Genomic DNA, 18,093 nt, shown 5'->3' with positions numbered 1-18,093 from the left:
AGGATAGACTTTGTTGCTGTGAAGCTTCCCCCTGCTGGCCTGCGCTTATCCCAGGAGGGCCTCCTGGGGACCTGCGTGAGATCCTGGCCCTCAGGCCAGTGCCCAACCTAGCTGTGTGCTAGCGCCAGGCCTGACTAACAGTTTAATAGTACGGGCACTTCATAGGAATGCACTGCCTCCAGGGGAGGGCTTGTAGGTCAGTGGTAAGACACATTCTTTGCATTCTGGAAACACTGGTGCCCATTGGGATGGGTAGGGTGGAGAGCAGAGCTGATGATAGGAAGAGTTAGCTGGTTCTGTGACTCCATCCTTCCCCCTGCTGAGTTGTACAAGGGCAGCACTGAAACTAAGGAGGAGAAAGCTGACAGCTGTGGCCACCCCCTGCACTGGTCATAAGTAAGGCAAGCCGGTGGAGGCCGGCTGAGGCCAGACAAAAGTTGGTGGGACCGCACCCCATTCTCCTTGATGGACCAGCTCCACTGCCTAGAGGCCTACGTTCAGGGCTGGCCATTACACAGAACAAGGTGGCTACCTAGGCGGAAGATGTTGGGGATGAGGAATGGCAGCAAAATGTTGGAGGTCAGATCTGGGCCTTCTAAGCCAACCTGATGCTCCCGGGTGTGGTGGAAGAAGGCGCTGTCCACTCACCAGTGCTGAAATAAGATTCAACCACTAATCTGGTCAGCATCCGTATATGATAGGGTAGTGGGCACTAACTTATCCTTGGCGTCAGGCAGCAGAATGTCTTGGGTGAGTCCTGCTCAGGTTTGATCCCTATCAAACATTTCCAAGAGCATCTGAGAATGGCCTCTGTCTGAAGCCCTAGAGAACTGCTGCCAATCCAAGGAAACAATACCGAGGTAAATGGACAAATAGCATGATCTAGTATAAGGCAGCTGGTTATGTAGGTAGGGTGGAATAAGAGCACATCTAACATAACAACATAAGAACATAAGAAGAGCCTGCTGGATCAGGCCAGTGGCCCATCTAGTCCAGCATCCTGTTCTCACAGTGGCCAACCAGGTGCCTGGGGGAAGCCCGCAAGCAGGACCCGAGTGCAAGAACACTCTCCCCTCCTGAGGCTTCCGGCAACTGGTTTTCAGAAGCATGCTGCCTCTGACTAGGGTGGCAGAGCACAGCCATCATGGCTAGTAGCCATTGATAGCCCTGTCCTCCATGAATTTGTCTAATCTTCTTTTAAAGCCATCCAAGCTGGTGGCCATTACTGCATCTTGTGGGAGCAAATTCCATAGTTTAACTATGCGCTGAGTAAAGAAGTACTTCCTTTTGTCTGTCCTGAATCTTCCAACATTCAGCTTCTTTGAATGTCCACGAGTTCTAGTATTATGAGACAGGGAGAAGAACTTTTCTCTATCCACTTTCTCAATGCCATGCATAATTTTATACACTTCTATCATGTCTCCTCTGACCCGCCTTTTCTCTAAACTAAAAAGCCCCAAATGCTGCAACCTTTCCTCGTAAGGGAGTCGCTCCATCCCCTTGATCATTCTGGTTGCCCTCTTCTGAACCTTTTCCAACTCTATAATATCCTTTTTGAGATGAGGCGACCAGAACTGTACACAGTATTCCAAATGCGGCCGCACCATAGATTTATACAACGGCATTATGATATCGGCTGTTTTATTTTCAATACCTTTCCTAATTATCGCTAGCATGGAATTTGCCTTTTTCACAGCTGCCGCACACTGGGTCGACATTTTCATCGTGCTGTCCACTACAACCCCGAGGTCTCTCTCCTGGTCGGTCACCGCCAGTTCAGACCCCATGAGCGTATATGTGAAATTAAGATTTTTTGCTCCAATATGCATAATTTTACACTTGTTTATATTGAATTGCATTTGCCATTTTTCTGCCCATTCGCTCAGTTTGGAGAGGTCTTTTTGGAGCTCTTCGCAATCCCTTTTTGTTTTAACAACCCTGAACAATTTAGTGTCATCAGCAAACTTGGCCACTTCACTGCTCACTCCTAATTCTAGGTCATTAATGAACAAGTTGAAAAGTACAGGTCCCAATACCGATCCTTGAGGGACTCCACTTTCTACAGCCCTCCATTGGGAGAACTGTCCGTTGATTCCTACTCTCTGCTTTCTGCTTCTTAACCAATTTCTTATCCACAAGAGGACCTCTCCTCTTATTCCATGACTGCTAAGCTTCCTCAGAAGCCTTTGGTGAGGTACCTTGTCAAACGCTTTTTGAAAGTCTAAGTACACTATGTCCACTGGATCACCTCTATCTATATGCTTGTTGACACTCTCAAAGAATTCTAATAGGTTACTGAGACAGGACTTTCCCTTGCAGAAGCCATGCTGGCTCTGCTTCAGCAAGGCTTGTTCTTCTATGTGCTTAGTTAATCTAGCTTTAATCATACTTTCTACCAGTTTTCCAGGGACAGAAGTTAAGCTAACTGGCCTGTAATTTCCGGGATCCCCTCTGGATCCCTTTTTGAAGATTGGCGTTACATTTGCCACTTTCCAGTCCTCAGGCACGGAGGAGGGCCCAAGGGACAAGTTACATATTTTAGTTAGCAGATCAGCAATTTCACATTTGAGTTCTTTGAGAACTCTCAGGTGGATGCCATCCGGGCCCGGTGATTTGTCAGTTTTTATATTGTCCATTAAGCCTAGAACTTCCTCTCTCGTTACCACTATTTGTCTCAGTTCCTCAGAATCCCTTCCTGCAAATGTTAGTTCAGGTTCAGGGATCTGCCCTATATTTTCCACTGTGAAGACAGATGCAAAGAATTCATTTAGCTTCTCTGCAATCTCCTTATCGTTCTTTAGTACACCTTTGACTCCCTTATCATCCAAGGGTCCAATCGCCTCCCTAGATGGTCTCCTGCTTTGAATGTATTTATAGAATTTTTTGTTGTTGGTTTTTATGTTCTTAGCAATGTGCTCCTCAAATTCTTTTTTAGCATCCCTTATTGTCTTCTTGCATTTCTTTTGCCAGAGTTTGTGTTCTTTTTTATTTTCTTCATTCGGACAAGACTTCCATTTTCTGAAGGAAGACTTTTTGCCTCTAAGAGCTTCCTTGACTTTGCTCGTTAACCATGCTGGCATCTTCTTGGCCCTGGCGGTACCTTTTTTGATCTGCGGTATGCACTCCAGTTGAGCTTCTAATATAGTGTTTTTAAACAACTTCCAAGCATTTTCGAGTGATGTGACCCTCTGGACTTTGTTTTTCAGCTTTCTTTTTATTGGGTGGAGAAACCTATTTTTAATAATTTTTCAATTACAAGATCCGCCCATGGCGACTGGAAGTTATCATTTAGGATATCAGGAGCAAGTCCAATAGGGTCAAAGGTAAGTTTTAACCAGGTGTTAATTCTTGAAAGCCAGATCTTAGTTTCAATTAGTAATGCTCCAGCTTCCAGTCTCAATATGTTGTTTGGGATACATGAAGGAATTGCTGTAATTGACCTCAAGAAAATAGTTTGAATTGATTCAAATTAATTGAATTTCAGATTTTTATTTGTTTGAGAACGAAAGGTCAGCTGAGGTATTACTTTGGAGTTAAAAATTTTTGTAGCTGGTAAGAAAGCTTGTCCACCTTTGGAAAAAAAGAACGCCAACAAAGTTTTCATCGTTCTTCGCGCATTTAAGATCGCAAGTTTATTGTGGAACTGGCAGCTGCCTGACGCTTGGAATACGTATCCCAAGTATTTGAATGAATTTGCTTGTTCTATTTTATGGCCCTGTATCTGCCAACGATCGTTTATCTTTTTACGAGTAAAGGCAAGAATTTTGGATTTCTCGTAATTTATTGTTAACAGCTCGCTAGAACAATAATCTACCAGGCTGTTTAGAAGGCGTTTCAGACCGACAGAGGTTCGAGAAAGTAGAGCTATATCATCAGCATATAATAGAATGTTCCTTGATTTCTTGGCTAGAATAGGAGAATGAGCAGGGACAGATGCTAGCTGTTGTACTATATCATTGATGTAAATATTAAATAGTACAGGAGCAAGTACACAGCCCTGTTTGACGCCTTTAGATGTTGGGACTGGCTTAGATAAATGGCCCTTAGCACTGCATCTTATTTGTAGTGATGTATTACTATAGAGACCCTGGATTAAAGCCAGGAGGCGTCTATACATGTCGAGGTAGTTTAGTTTCGACCAGAGACAGGGGCAAGATATGGAATCGAATGCAGCTTTTAGATCTATAAATGCTGCATAAAGGATTCCATTTTTTCTAGCTGCATATTTGTCAATTAAGTGATGCAATACCAAAATATGGTCAAAAATTGATTGTTTAGGCCAAACAAGAGATGGATTCATTCCATAAAGGAAGCCACAGACCTGAACTTCCAAGATCTGAACAGGGTGGTTCATGACAGATACTCTTGGAGCTCACTGATTCATAGGGTCACCATAAGCCATAGTCGACTTGAAGGCACATAACAACAATAACTGTCAGGTATTATTAATTTATGAATTAAATTTATATCCCACTTTTCCTCCCAAAGGATCCCAGAGCAGCAAACACATTTACAACAAAACATTTTAACAACGGCAGCAAAAACATGCTAAAGACCATTTAAAACATTCTAAAAATAGTTACTGTTAAAACATTCTAAAAACAGTTGCAGCAATCTCCGGGTTGTCAGGAACAGTCTCCTTCAGCCATCAAGTGCCTGGGTAAACAGGGATGTTTTCCAATCCCTACTAAAAGCCAAGAATGATGGAGACAGACGCACCTGACCATAGGAGTGAGGGAGAAGTGGGTGATCTGCCTTCTTGGGATGCCGGGACTGGACTCTGATTATTCATGATGCCTGAACAAGAAATATTAACATCAGTAGCAAAGAGATGGCCCTGCCCGCAACATCCCCATCTCTGCCACTCAGTCCCCGACCTTTCCGTGTTGGGTGGAAAAAATTCCCCCAGTAGTTTAACAGTCAATCCCTCTTCCCTGAGAACTCTGGGACTTGTCGCTCTATGAGGGGAATGGGGTCTCCTAACAACTCTCAGCCCCCTTCACCCATTACACTTCCGAGGATTCTTTGGGATATGCCCTGTCGGTTTGAAGTGAAATAATAGTGGGATGAATGCATGGTGCAAATGTGGCCAGACTGTCAGTACGGTTAAGCAACACCGCTTGAATTTTTGCATGCCACGCAAAACAGAAGACACAGAGAAGGAAATGGCAATTCCCAGTGCTGCAAGAAGTGAAATAAAAATAGTCCCGATGTTGAATAATCACCCCAGCAGAGAAAAACAATCAATCAACCATCTGACAGATCTATTATATACACAACACATCTTGTTATAAGTACATCTTCTAATATATTGCAGGGTGATAAAACCATGATACATAAAAGACAGAGCTGGGGGCAGGATAGTTATATAGCGCACATAGAATTGATCTGTCACAATGGTTATTTTAATTTATTTTTTTTCCCCCATTTGGGAGATTCCTGAAAATCAGAACCAGGGCCTGTTTTCCAAGACACAGGAGGCAAGCCAGAAAAAGAACAAGGGAATAAACAGAAATGGGCCAGAAAACACAAAGCTAAAGCTATATGGAAGTTGGGCACAGCAATTTAAGGAACCCTTGCACCCAGCAGAGGACGTTGGGGAGACATCTGGTATGGTGCAGTAATTAGACCCAGGGGCAAATTGCCCGGCAATGTAGCTGTCCCCATCTCTTGCTCTAACCTACCTCACAGGGTTGTTGTGAAGGTAAGATGGGAGGGGGAGACTCATATATGTGATATATCTTAAGGACCACTTGATTCCTTATGTCACTGCTAGGTTGCCAGGTCCATGGCCTGAGACTGATCCTGTATCTTTAGGAGAAGAGAAAGTCAGCCAAGTGCAGGTGTTCTTGCAACCCTGTAATGGGAAAAACCACAAGGTGGAATTCTCCCTTCCTTCTGCACAACTTTTAAAGATACAGAAGACCTCTTGGAGGCCGGGCCTGGCAATTCGGAGGACCATGGAACCCCCAAAACTTTTCAAATAGGTGGTATAAGTTGCAGCAGAAGCACACAGTGATTGGGGATCAGACAGAAATACAGTTTGGTTCAAATGCAAACCTATCTAATTCACACTTTGCAAAGCACTACGCGGGCTGAAAAGTAGGTATCCCTTGAAATTCATGGTTCTTCACATTTTACACGGCAATTCTCTGCAAAGCAAATTATGTGCACAAACATGCACACTAGGGGAAAGTGTGCCTAAAAAGTCACAGACCAGTGACAATAGCAGAAGTAATTGCATTGCATCAGGAAAACAAATTCTTGCAAATTGTGTACATTAGAAGAAATGCTCACTACAATAACATGGGAAGTCACTTTCACAGAGTCCTAAGGGATTTTCCTGCCTCCCTTTCCTCTGTCCTCTTCACCAGTCTGATGCCCTGGGTAATTACCAGTCTGATGCCCTTGGACTCCCTGCCCTGGAAGGAACCGGTGGCAGCGAAGCGACACTGGCGGTGGGGGTGCTGAAGCAGGGACAAGCCCAGCAGCCACCTGCCTCGGTGGTGGCAGCCTCCGCCTCCACCTGGATTCAGACAGCCTTGACTCTTCAGCTCCTGAGTCCGATCTCCTCTTGGGCATTCTGGACAGTCTGGATCCAGACATGTGCCTGCACTATGGTGGCCCAGGACCAGCCTGCCTGGAGAAGTTGCACCAGAAAGGGTGTGGAGGAGAAGCAGATTCCGTACCAGCCTCCTCCTTTTCCACTCTGGGGCCCACATCACCCAAGCTGGAGATCATTAATGAACTGATCTGGTTTGACCATGAGTATACCAACAGATGTTTATGTGAATTTGTATACATTTGTATATTTGTATAATTTTCTTAATAATGTTATTTGCTATTTAGTTTAATTTTTGTAAAGTGTATTGCTTTCATTGATGTATTTTTATATTTGTGTGTGTGTGTGTGTGTATATATATATATAAACGTAATTGTGATTAACCAAACAGAGGTGTTTATTGTATTAACAAAACGTCTCAGCTTCCGCCTTCATCAGCTGCCAACATACAAATGCTGTTACCAAGGTGGCAGTTATAGAGCTTTGAGGATGGAATGCTCAGAGGGGCTTCATTGGCAGAAGCTAAGTAGTGGTGGTTCTGTCCTCCAGGTTCAGGCCATGTGGGGCCAATGTGTCCAGAGAGTAAATCCAAAAGTTCTCCCTTTGGGTCAATGCTGCTGGATCTGCTGGCATCTCTATCGCTGTAATGGAAAAGTCCAACAGGCTGTGACCCTCGATGTTAAAATGCTTTGCAACTGGTTGCTCCACTTTTTTTGTCAAGATTGCCGACTTGTGGTTCCTGAAGCGCGTGCGTAGGTCAGTTGTAGTCTTTCCTACGTATTGGATATGACATCTTATATATATTTGTAAGCCGCCTTGAGGGCCTTTGGCCAAAAGGCGGGGTATAAATAAATTTAATTAATAAATAAAATAAAATAAATTAGCATGCAGGGTGCAAAGGTCCATGGGAGATGCATTTAGTCTCCCTTCCCCTCCTAGTGCTGCTGCTCCAATTAAATGGGAACTCCATTCTCTATGGTTGCTTTTAAGTGGGGGGCAATCTAGAAGATCCAATCATGGGCTTTCCTATCTCCAGGGCTGGCCCTGCCCTTAGCCAAAGTGAGGCAACCATCTCAAGTGGCAGATGTTGGGGTAGTGTTGGCAGCCACCTTCTAGCCCAGGGGTAGCCAGTGTGGTGCCCTGTAGGTGTTGTTGGACTCCAGCTCTCATCAGCCTCAGCCAGCTTGGCCAGTTTTCAGGGGTAATGAGAGCTGTAATTCAACATCATCTGGGGGAACCATCATGTTGACTCCCCAGGCTCTGGTCATTCCTCCTGAGATCAGCAACCATTCCTCTCTCTTGTGAGGACATTTATTTTTGTCACATGGTCTGTCCTGTACCCCCTAAGCAGGGGTGTAGTCATTCAGGGTCTTTGAGGGGTGTCTTAGACCCTTTACTTTTTTGGGAGCAGGTCCCAGCGGGGTTCCTACATCTCCAGCACCCTACGAGCCAATCAGCATGAAAGGGGAGTCAATTGGACACCGAGAATAGTCTTCTAACAAGCTTCCTTGTCCTTTTTTGCTGATTGGAGCCAATCAGAGTAAAAGAAGATGAGATATCCACTGAGAAGACTCTTCGTAGTAGCTAACATTCTCCCCTTTCATGCTGATTGGCTCTTAGGGATGTCCGCTGTTGTGGGAGAAGGCTAATCTGCTGCCCTCAAGTGAACTGGAGGATACTGCCCATTGTCAGTGTGGAAGTAAATCTCAGCTACCAGTACATTCAGTAATTCAAGCAATATCTTTGACAGTGAGAAAGGACAGTCAAATGGTGACAGTGGTAGAGAAGCAGAAAGCAATAGTCAAGCCTAGCCACATTATTCTATAAATTTAGGATGGATAATCTGAAAAGGGGGTGTGGCTGTGCCTATCATGAAGGGACCCTGCACTTCTGAATTTGCCACTACACTACTGGGGACACTGGCTTCCCATCCCTGCTGTAGATAGTGTGGTCACTTGCGCATAAAGAGGCCAAAAGGAGACACAGGTCTGCATAGAATTTGCATAGGCTAATAAGACCATAAGAATCAGGCCAATAGCCCAACTAGTCCAGCATCCTGTTCTCAGAGTGGCCAACCAGAAGCCAATAGGAAGCCCACAAGCAGGACCTGAGTGAAACAACACTCTCCTTGCTTGTGATTCCCAGCAACTGGTATTCAGAGACAAAGTGCCTCTCACAATGGAGGAAGAACATAGCCATTGTGGCTCATAGTAGTTGTATCCCCCAGGAATTTGTCTAATTCTCTTTTAAAGCCAAGTTGGTGGCCATCACTGTCTCCTGTAGGAGTGATTTCCATAGTTTGACTGGGCTGTGCATGAAAAAGAACTTCCTTTTGTCTGTCCTGAATCTTCTGACATTCAGCTTCATTGGATGTCCATGAGTTTTAGTCTTGTAAGAAAGAGAGAAGTTCTGCCTACCTGCTTTTCCATGCATAATCTTATACATTTTTATCATGTCCCCTCTCAGCTGCCTTTTTTCTAAACTGAAAAGCCTCAAATGCTATAGCCTTTTCTGATAAGCAAATTGCTCCAACCGCTTGACCAACATGGTTATCCTTTTCCGATCCCTTTCCAACAATGCAAGATCTTTTTTGAGGTGAGGCAGCCAGGACTGTGTACAGTATTCCAAGGGAGGGCTAGGGATGGGTGAGAAATTCAATTCAGATTGCATTTCTAACAAATTCACACTTTCTGAAACAATATGAGGACTGAAATACAGCCATCCTTCCAAGTTCATACTTATGCAAATTTTGCATCACAGTTCACTAACCAAACAATGTTTACCAAAGGGCATACGTTAGGTGAAAGTGTGCATAAAAATGGACACAGGAGTGAAAATAACATGCAAATATGCATTATATGACAAGAAACTGGTTGCAGAAATGTGTACATTGGTGAAAAATGCCTACAAAATATGTTTAGTAGGAGAAATTCTCACTAAACTGCTGGAGAATTTTCCTGAGGATTTTAAAAAACAACCCTGCAAATTGCTGCAGAAATGTGGAGAACTGAATTTAAGATTGGGAAAATGGGAAACGGAGAGAACCGAAAATGACCGATCTTTCCATCCTTTGCGAGGGCTCACCATAGATTTGAATAATGGTATTATGATCCTGGCAGTTTTCTTTTCAGTCCTATTGCTAATGTTCCCTCATGTGGCATTTGTCCTTTTCACACCTGTCACACACTGGGTGGGCATTTTCATCAAGGTATCCACTATGATCCCAAAGTCTAGTTCCTAGTCAGTTGCCTCCAGTTCAGTTGCCATAAGCTCATACTGGAAATTGGGGGGTTTGCCCCGATATACATCATTTTACACTTGCTTACATTGAATGGCCTTTTCTATTTTACTTCCCATTCACCCAGTTTGGTGAAGAATCCTTTTGTGACTTTTCGCATTCCAATTTTGTTTTAAACACCTTGACCAATTTGCTGTCACCAGCAAAGAAAGAAACTTCACTGCTTGCCTCCAAACTCCAGGTGGTTTATGAACAAGTTTAAAAGTGCAGGTGCAAATGCTAATTCTTGGGGGAGGTGCTTTCTACATTCCTTCATTGGTGAGAATGGTGCCTTCTACCAACTCCGGTTGGTGGCCCAGCTATGCCCCTATCTGGACAGGGATAACCTGGCTTCAGTTGTCCATGCTCTGGTAACCTGCAAGTTAGATTACTGCAATGCGCTTTACGTGGGGCTGCCTTTGAAGACAGTTTGGAAACTGCAGCTTGTGCAAAATGCAGTGGCCAGATTGATAACAGGGACCAGACAGTTGGAACATATAAAACCGATTCTGGCCCACTTGCATTGGCTGCCTGTATGTTTCCGAGCCCAATTCAAGGTGCTGGTTTTAACCAATAAAGCCTTACACGGCTTGGGACCACAATACCTGATGGAACGCCTCTCCTGACACGAACCCACCCGTACACTACGCTCCACATGAAATGTCCTCCTCCGGGTGCCTACTCTGAGGGAAGCTGGGAGTCTGGCAACAAGGGAGAGGGCCTTCTCAGTGGTGGCCCCCAAATTATGGAATGATCTTTTTGATGAGGTGTTCCTGGCACAGAAAAAAAAACAGTGTTGGCGCCAGGTTAAGACTGTTCTCTTCTCCCAGGCATTTTTAACAGCATTTAAATAGCACGTTTTTAACTTGCCAATCGGTTTTTATGGGTTTTAATTTGGTATGGTTTTAAATTTGTACACTTATTTTTAATGTTTTTAACTGTAAATCGCCCAGAGAGCTTCGGCTATGAGGCAGTATATAAATGCAATAAATAAATAAACCCAGACTTTGTACAGATCATATAATGAAAAAGGCAAAGGAGTCAAAAAGTATTTATCAATACATTTATTTCCTTTTCAGGTTAATTTAATCCTGGTTATTTTTATTAACATTTTTTGAGGAGATATTTGAGGAGACAGTGTGTGTGGCTTCTACCTCTTCTGGTTCTCTCTCTATCCTCCTTCTCCCTTCTCAAGAAACAGGAGACAAGTAGTGCAATAGTTCAATTGCTTAGCATTTCTTTTCAAGGTTCCTTAAAGAGTCTTGCCTTGGTTCAGAAGGGGTCCCTGCTGTCACAGCTGCTTCTCTGCTGGGAGAAACTGTGTGTGGCCTCCACCTCCCCTTACAGCCACCCCTTTCCTCCAAGTTTTCCACTATTTGGAGCATTGGTGCAGAAGGTTTCCATGCTGTCGCACTTGGCTATTTATTGATTGGTTTGTGGCCTCCACCACCCCTTACAGCCACCCCTATCCTCCAATTCTTCAGACGATTTCTCATGATGTCATATATACAAAGTTTGCTCAGTCCTTTCTCAACTGACAGCATTACCAAGGCTGTCATCTGAAACAGCGTTCCTCGAGAATGTCTTCATCCTCTTCAGAGCTTCATCCTCTTCAGAGCTTCATCCTCTTCAGAGCTTCATCCTCTTCAGAGCTTCATCATCTTCATTCTGTTCAGAGCTTCATCCTCTTCAGAGCTTCATCGTCTTCGTCCTCTTCAGAGCTTCATCGTCTTCATCCTCTTCAGAGCTTCATCGTCTTCAGAGCTTCATCGTCTTCATCCTCTTCAGAGCTTCATCCTCTTCAGAGCTTCATCGTCTTCATCCTCTTCAGAGCTTCATCGTCTTCATCCTCTTCAGAGCTTCATCCTGTTCAGAGCTTCATCCTCTTCATCCTCTTCAGAGCTTCATCCTCTTCATCCTCTTCAGAGCTTCATCCTCTTCATCCTCTTCAGAGCTTCATCCTCTTCATCCTCTTCAGAGCTTCATCCTCTTCAGAGCTTCATCGTCTTCATCCTCTTCAGAGCTTCATCCTCTTCAGAGCTTCATCGTCTTCATCCTCTTCAGAGCTTCATCGTCTTCATCCTGTTCAGAGCTTCATCCTGTTCAGAGCTTCATCCTCTTCATCCTCTTCATAGCTTCATCCTCTTCAGAGCTTCATCCTCTTCTGCTTCTGCTGTTGTCATAGGTATAGTCATGAGGATTCTGAGTAACGTTTGCTCCAATGCTGGCTCCAGATTGTTCTCCAAAAGAAGGTATAGGAGCATGGAAACATCCCTACATTTGTACAGTTCTGTTGTCTGGTATAGGAGGAAGAGCTTTGTCTTCAACCAATCTTTCTCCAGCAATAAATGCCTGCTGTGGAAATCTTTGGCTGTGTGTTGGAATCAAAGTCCCCTGTATCAGTGATGACCTTGAAAGATGACTGGTGAATACAAATTGTTCATTGGCATGTGCGATGATGATATCACAGGTTTCCGATGCCACGCAATTGCAGGATCACCTTTGATTTGTTTCAGGGAAGGTGAGATTCCAAAGGTAATTCAGCAAACAAGCTTCAAATGGACTCTCTCACAATCTCAGTGGAATCCTCAGACTCTGACAGAGATGTCATCAGGAGTTTTGGAGTGCGTTTCCAGCAATATGCTGATGATACGCAGCTCTACTACTCCTTTTCATCTTCGTCAGGTGAGGCTGTTGATGTACTAGACTGCTGCCTGGCCGCGATAATGGGCTGGATGAGAGCTAATAAACTGAAACTCAATCCTAACAAGACTGAGATGCTGTTGGTGGGAGGGCCCTCTGCCCAGATGGTTGACGTTCGACCTGCCCTAGATGGGGTTACACTCCCCCTAAAGGAGCAGGTATGTAGTTTGGGGGTCTTATTAGATCCGCTCCTGTCACTTGAGGCTCAGGTAGCCTCGGTGGCACGGAATGCATTCTACCAGCTTCGGCTGGTAGCCCAACTACGACCCTATCTGGACAGGGAGAATCTCGCCTCAGTTATCCATGCTATGGTAACCTCTAGATTGGACTACTGTAATGCACTCTACGTGGGGCTACCTGTGAAGACGGTTCGGAAACTTCAGCTAGTGCAAAATGCTGCAGCCAGAGTTCTCACTGGGACAAAGAAATTTGACCATATAACACCTGTCCTGGCGCAGCTGCACTGGCTACCGATATGTTTCCGGGCCAGATTCAAAGTGTTGGTTCTTACCTATAAAGCCCTAAACGGCATCGGACCGCAATATCTGGTGGAACGCCTCTCTCGCTATGTACCTACCCGTTCACTACGCTCGACGTCGAAGGCCCTTCTCCGGGTCCCAACTCATAAAGAGGCCCGGAGATCAACAACTAGATCTAGGGCCTTCTCGGTGGTGGCCCCCGAACTATGGAATGCCCTCCCAGACGAGATACGCCTGGCGCCTTCTTTGTTATCTTTTCGGCACCAGGTAAAAACCTACCTTTTCGCCCAGGCTTTTTAAACATTTTAAATTTAATTTTAAACCTAATATGGATTTTAATTTATAAACTCATGGCAATTCTATTTTGGATTTTTATCATGTTATATTTTCCACACTTGCTCATATTTTAATTGTGATTTTATTTGTTGTACACCGCCCTGAGAGCTTTCTGCTATAGGGCGGTCTAGAAATGTAATTAAATAATAAATAAATGTCTTCACTGCTGCAGAATCCATGGCTGTTCTTTGGAATCTATGGTAGAGGACATTGGTGTGAGACCTTATTCTATGGAACAGAGATAGCAAGTACAGGAAGAGACCACAGGGCAGAATGAAGGAGGCCGGAGTGCCTGGAAGCAAGATAAGCAACCCCAGGACAGGGGAGGAGGAGACCAGAAGAAGAGAAGAGAGCCCACAGTAGGGGTAAAGGAAGCCATTGGGCCTCAAGGTAAGGGAAGAGACACACAGGTATGGGTGAAAGGAGGCAAGTGGGCCTGGAAGCAAGAGAAGAGACTTACCCGAAGGTGGGGATGAAGTAGGCTAGTAGGCCAGGAAGGAGATATGTGGGATGAATATATTGTCATTCCTACAGTGCTTTCTTTGAAATGCTACTTACCGGTGCAGAGTCCCGTCACCTCTTTTGTTGCTGCCCAAGGACACCATTTTATGCTGGCTCCCATGGCACATTTCTCAAGAGATGACTCCTGGCACCTCATTTCTTTCTCCGCTTTGACCCCACACTCGCGGAGGTCATTTGCTTCCGTGCCATTCCTTTAACCGCACACTGGGATGGGGATCTCTTCTTTTATTTCCTGGCCCACTGCCTTCTTTCACCTAAACTCTGTTGTATGTGTGTGTGTGGTTTGGTGCGCTGGCCCGGCGCCTCGTTCACTGCAACTCTGGGCATGGTATCTCTCCTCTTCCTTCGAGGCCTGCTGGCCCAACCGTAAGAGTCATGCCATCCCCTAAGAGAAGAGACCTCAGGGAGTCAGGAAAGGAGGCCAGTGGAGCTGAAATTAAGAGACATGGGGAAGAGGAGAGCAGCCAGCATGCATTAAAAGAATAGACCTCTAAGGAGGATTGGGGTAACGGAGGCCAGAGTGCCAGGAAGTAAGAGAAGAGACCTCCCCAAGGTTAGGGTAAAGAAGGCCACTGGGTCAGCAGGTAAGAGAAGAGACAGCCCCGAGGTTGGGGTAAAGAAGGCCAGTGGGTCAGAAGGTAAGAGAAGAGACAGCCCCGAGGTTGGGGTAAAGAAGGCCACTGGGTCAGCAGGTAAGAGAAGAGACAGCCCCGAGGTTGGGGTAAAGAAGGCCAGCGGGCCAGGAAGCAAGAGAAGAGAACCGCCAGGGGATCAGATAGAAGGAGCCCAAGAATTAAGAGAAGAGAGCTCCTCGAGGGTGAGGGTAAAGGAAGCCCGTTGGCCAGGAAGTAAGAGAAGGGATGACTCTTAGGGTTGGGCTGAACATGGCCAGCAGGCCCCGAAGGAAGAGGAGATACCAAATATAACACCACCCCCAGAGTTGCAACGAAGGAGGCACCGGGCCAGGGCTTAAAAAAGAAACCACACACACACACACAAGAGAGTGAAGGTGAAGGAAGGCAGTGGGCCCGCAAATAAGAGATCCCCATCCCAGTGTGCGGTTTGAGGGAGCCAGCAGGCATGGAAGCAAATGACCTCCCCCGGGCCAGAGCTTGGAAAAGTTACTTTTTTGAACTACAACTCCCATCAGCCCAATCTAGTGGCCATGCTGGCTGGGGCTGATGGGAGTTGTAGTTCAAAAAAGTAACTTTTCCAAGCTCTGCCTGGTCGATGGTCAGAAGGCTACTGGGTCAGGAGAAGAAAATCCATCCATTCCCTGAAAAGAGAGATCCATCCTCTTTCTGCAACAATCTCTTCTTCCTCAGCAGGTGATCCTTTCAAGCCTGCCTGCTCCTTCCTCCTCCATGCTCGATGGTCCTAATGGGCCAGGGAAGGATAGCACCTCACAGAAGAGACATCACTGGTGATGTAATAATTGCCATATTGCAGTTGGCAGTCGATGAGGTCGTTTGCCCCAGTGGGGAATGTTGACATTAATGCACAATGCATGACCTGTGTGTAAAGGCAAAGTTGAGAGAGAAGGCACTGCAGGGACTCTGACATGAAATGACCCTTCCGAAGCCCAGCCCTTCTATGTGCAGCTGAGACTCCTGTGGCTGTCCAAAGTTTCTGCGGCAACCGCACAGGAGAACACAAAGTTCTGCTCTTTGAAGGTTCCGTGTGTTATTGTGGTAACTGCACATTTCTCCCCTGGAAGTGTGCTACCTCGCAAGCCAGCCCAGATAGCACCAGATGTTTAGGTCCCCAGGTGACTGGGCATTGCCTCATCTGGTCAGATGGATAGTCTGTAGCTACATCTATTGCCCCCTCTCATGTTTACCATTCATTCATTCATTCATACCCTGCCCTTCCTCCCAGTGGGAGCCCAGTTCCTATTACACAGAATATCGTATTTCCAAAGACAATAAAGATGAATAAATTACAGAAAATCATCATGATGGGGGTGGTAGTGGTGATGATAGAATTACAGATCTATAGGGATATAAGGTTGAAACACACCCACCTCTTAAAGTCTTCCAAAAACGAAAACTGGATCAATACAAATTCCAGAAAGCCTTCATTTGGAGTATAATTTGTGGGAGCTATTTTGCATCTCCACATTTATCTGAATTCCCCCTCCCTCCCGTGTGAGAAGTCCCCTCCTCAAATGTGTCAGAAAAAGATAATGTTTTGAGAAGTTTGTCCAAAGAGGTCAGTGGGCTACAAAAGAGAACCTAATGAGAGGTTTGAGGCCATCAGTAAGCCAGGAGGAGTGTCCCCTTTGAGCAGTTTGGGTCATTCTCAGCAAGATCCATACTTCTCCTCTGAGCAACATGTGGCTGTAAGGATACTGGCCATTCTCTCCCTTATAGCCCACCCCCTTAGCCTCACACCATCCACTTCCAACAGCAATGAAGGGCTACAAGAACACTGGGCTACATTGCAGGGTTGTTGTAACCCCCCTCTTTCTCAGCAGTTGAAGAGGGGAGCAGAAACCTGCCCACCAAGGATAGGAGGAGTGTGGAGGTCTCTGGGATCTTTTGCTGGAAACCCCAAAGAGCACAGAAAATGAGCGAGGTTCCACCTTCCACTGCCATGGGTTTAGCTATTTTTAATCAGACTTAGTGGCTGCAATTTCCCGGCTGCTTTTTGGTGCTTGACTGAAGATGGAAGGAGGCCTTAACACAACATGTAAAACCAGAAAGGGTTGGTTTGTTTATTAATTGAGTTTCAACCAATGAAGGGTTGAGCTGGAGTCTTGAAGTTGAGCTGAAGGTCTTAATGAGAGTCATTGTGTACGCCCCACTCTGACCAAACTCAGACCTAAACGCTAAATATAGACGCCCCCCCGATGTGCAATGTGGGGCTAAGATCACTAGACTACAAGGCAGGATTTATTTTATCTAACAAGACTTATATACCAGTTAATAAAAGAATAAGTGGTTTACTTAAAACTGTTTAATAGATCTGAAAAGATACCTCAAAGATTGTCTCACTCTTTAGATCTCCAAACCATCATGTTTTCCAATGGTTTAATTGCTTTATCGCTTCTGCCCTGGCTCCTGTGGGAGGAAGGGCTGCCCCGCTTGGGAGCTTCTGGCTGGGTCATCTGCTTGGCCGCTGTGAAAACAGGGTGGGTCCCCTTTGGCCTGACCCAGCAACAGCCTGGCTCTTCTGAGGTGGGATATATATTTAATAAAGAAAGGAAGAAATATAATCAAAAGATTGATTTAAAAACAGAGACTAAAAGAGATATTAAAAATAACAGACATAACTAATTTGTTTTGTTATTTTCAAATTGATTTTTAAAGTGGTGTAACCTTTTATTATGAATATTAATAATAATATTAATAATAATAATAACACCATTTTATCAGGAGGTTCGTTCTGCACAACATAGGAAGCGGACCTTTAGTGTGGTGGCACCGACCCTGTGGAATTCCCTCCCCTTAAATATTAGACAGGCGCTGTGATGACTGACGTGGGTCCTCCCCCCACCCTTCACCATCCCAGGAGCCAACTCCCCACCCTGGACAATTGATCCTGGCAAATATCCTTCCCTGCCAAGGCTGTGCACACTCACAACGGCCCTGCGGTGTACATAGCTGCCACCACCCCTTATCTGATTAATCACCCTGAGCCAAGGGGAAGCTCAGAGCCCCGTAACTTGCCTGGGATCCCTAGAGTCAAGAGACAAGCAGACACTCCTGGGGTGCCTGGGGGAAGCCCGCAAGCAAGACCCGAGTGCAAGAACACTCTCCCCTCCTGAGGCTTCCGGCAACTGGTTTTCAGAAGCATGCTGCCTCTGACTAGGGTGGCAGAGCACAGCCATCATGGCTAGTAGCCATTGATTGCCCTGTCCTCCATGAATTTGTCTAATCTTCTTTTAAAGCCGTCCAAGCTGGTAGCCATGACTGCATCTTGTGGGAGCAAATTCCATAGTTTAACTATGCGCTGAGTAAAGAAGTACTTTCTTTTGTCTGTCCTGAATCTTCCAACATTCAGCTTCTTTGAATGTCCACGAGTTCTAGTATTATGAGAGAGGGAGAAGAACTTTTCTCTATCCACTTTCTCAATGCCATGCATAATTTTATACACTTCTATCATGTCTCCTCTGACCCGCCTTTTCTCTAAACTAAAAAGCCCCAAATGCTGCAACCTTTCCTTGTAAGGGAGTCGCTCCATCCCCTTGATCATTCTGGTTGCCCTCTTCT

The sequence above is a fragment of the Rhineura floridana genome, chromosome 5 (genome assembly GCF_030035675.1).
Source record: "Rhineura floridana isolate rRhiFlo1 chromosome 5, rRhiFlo1.hap2, whole genome shotgun sequence".
NCBI classification, from domain to species: Eukaryota; Metazoa; Chordata; class Lepidosauria; order Squamata; family Rhineuridae; genus Rhineura; species Rhineura floridana.
This window is presented reverse-complemented; position numbering follows the sequence as displayed.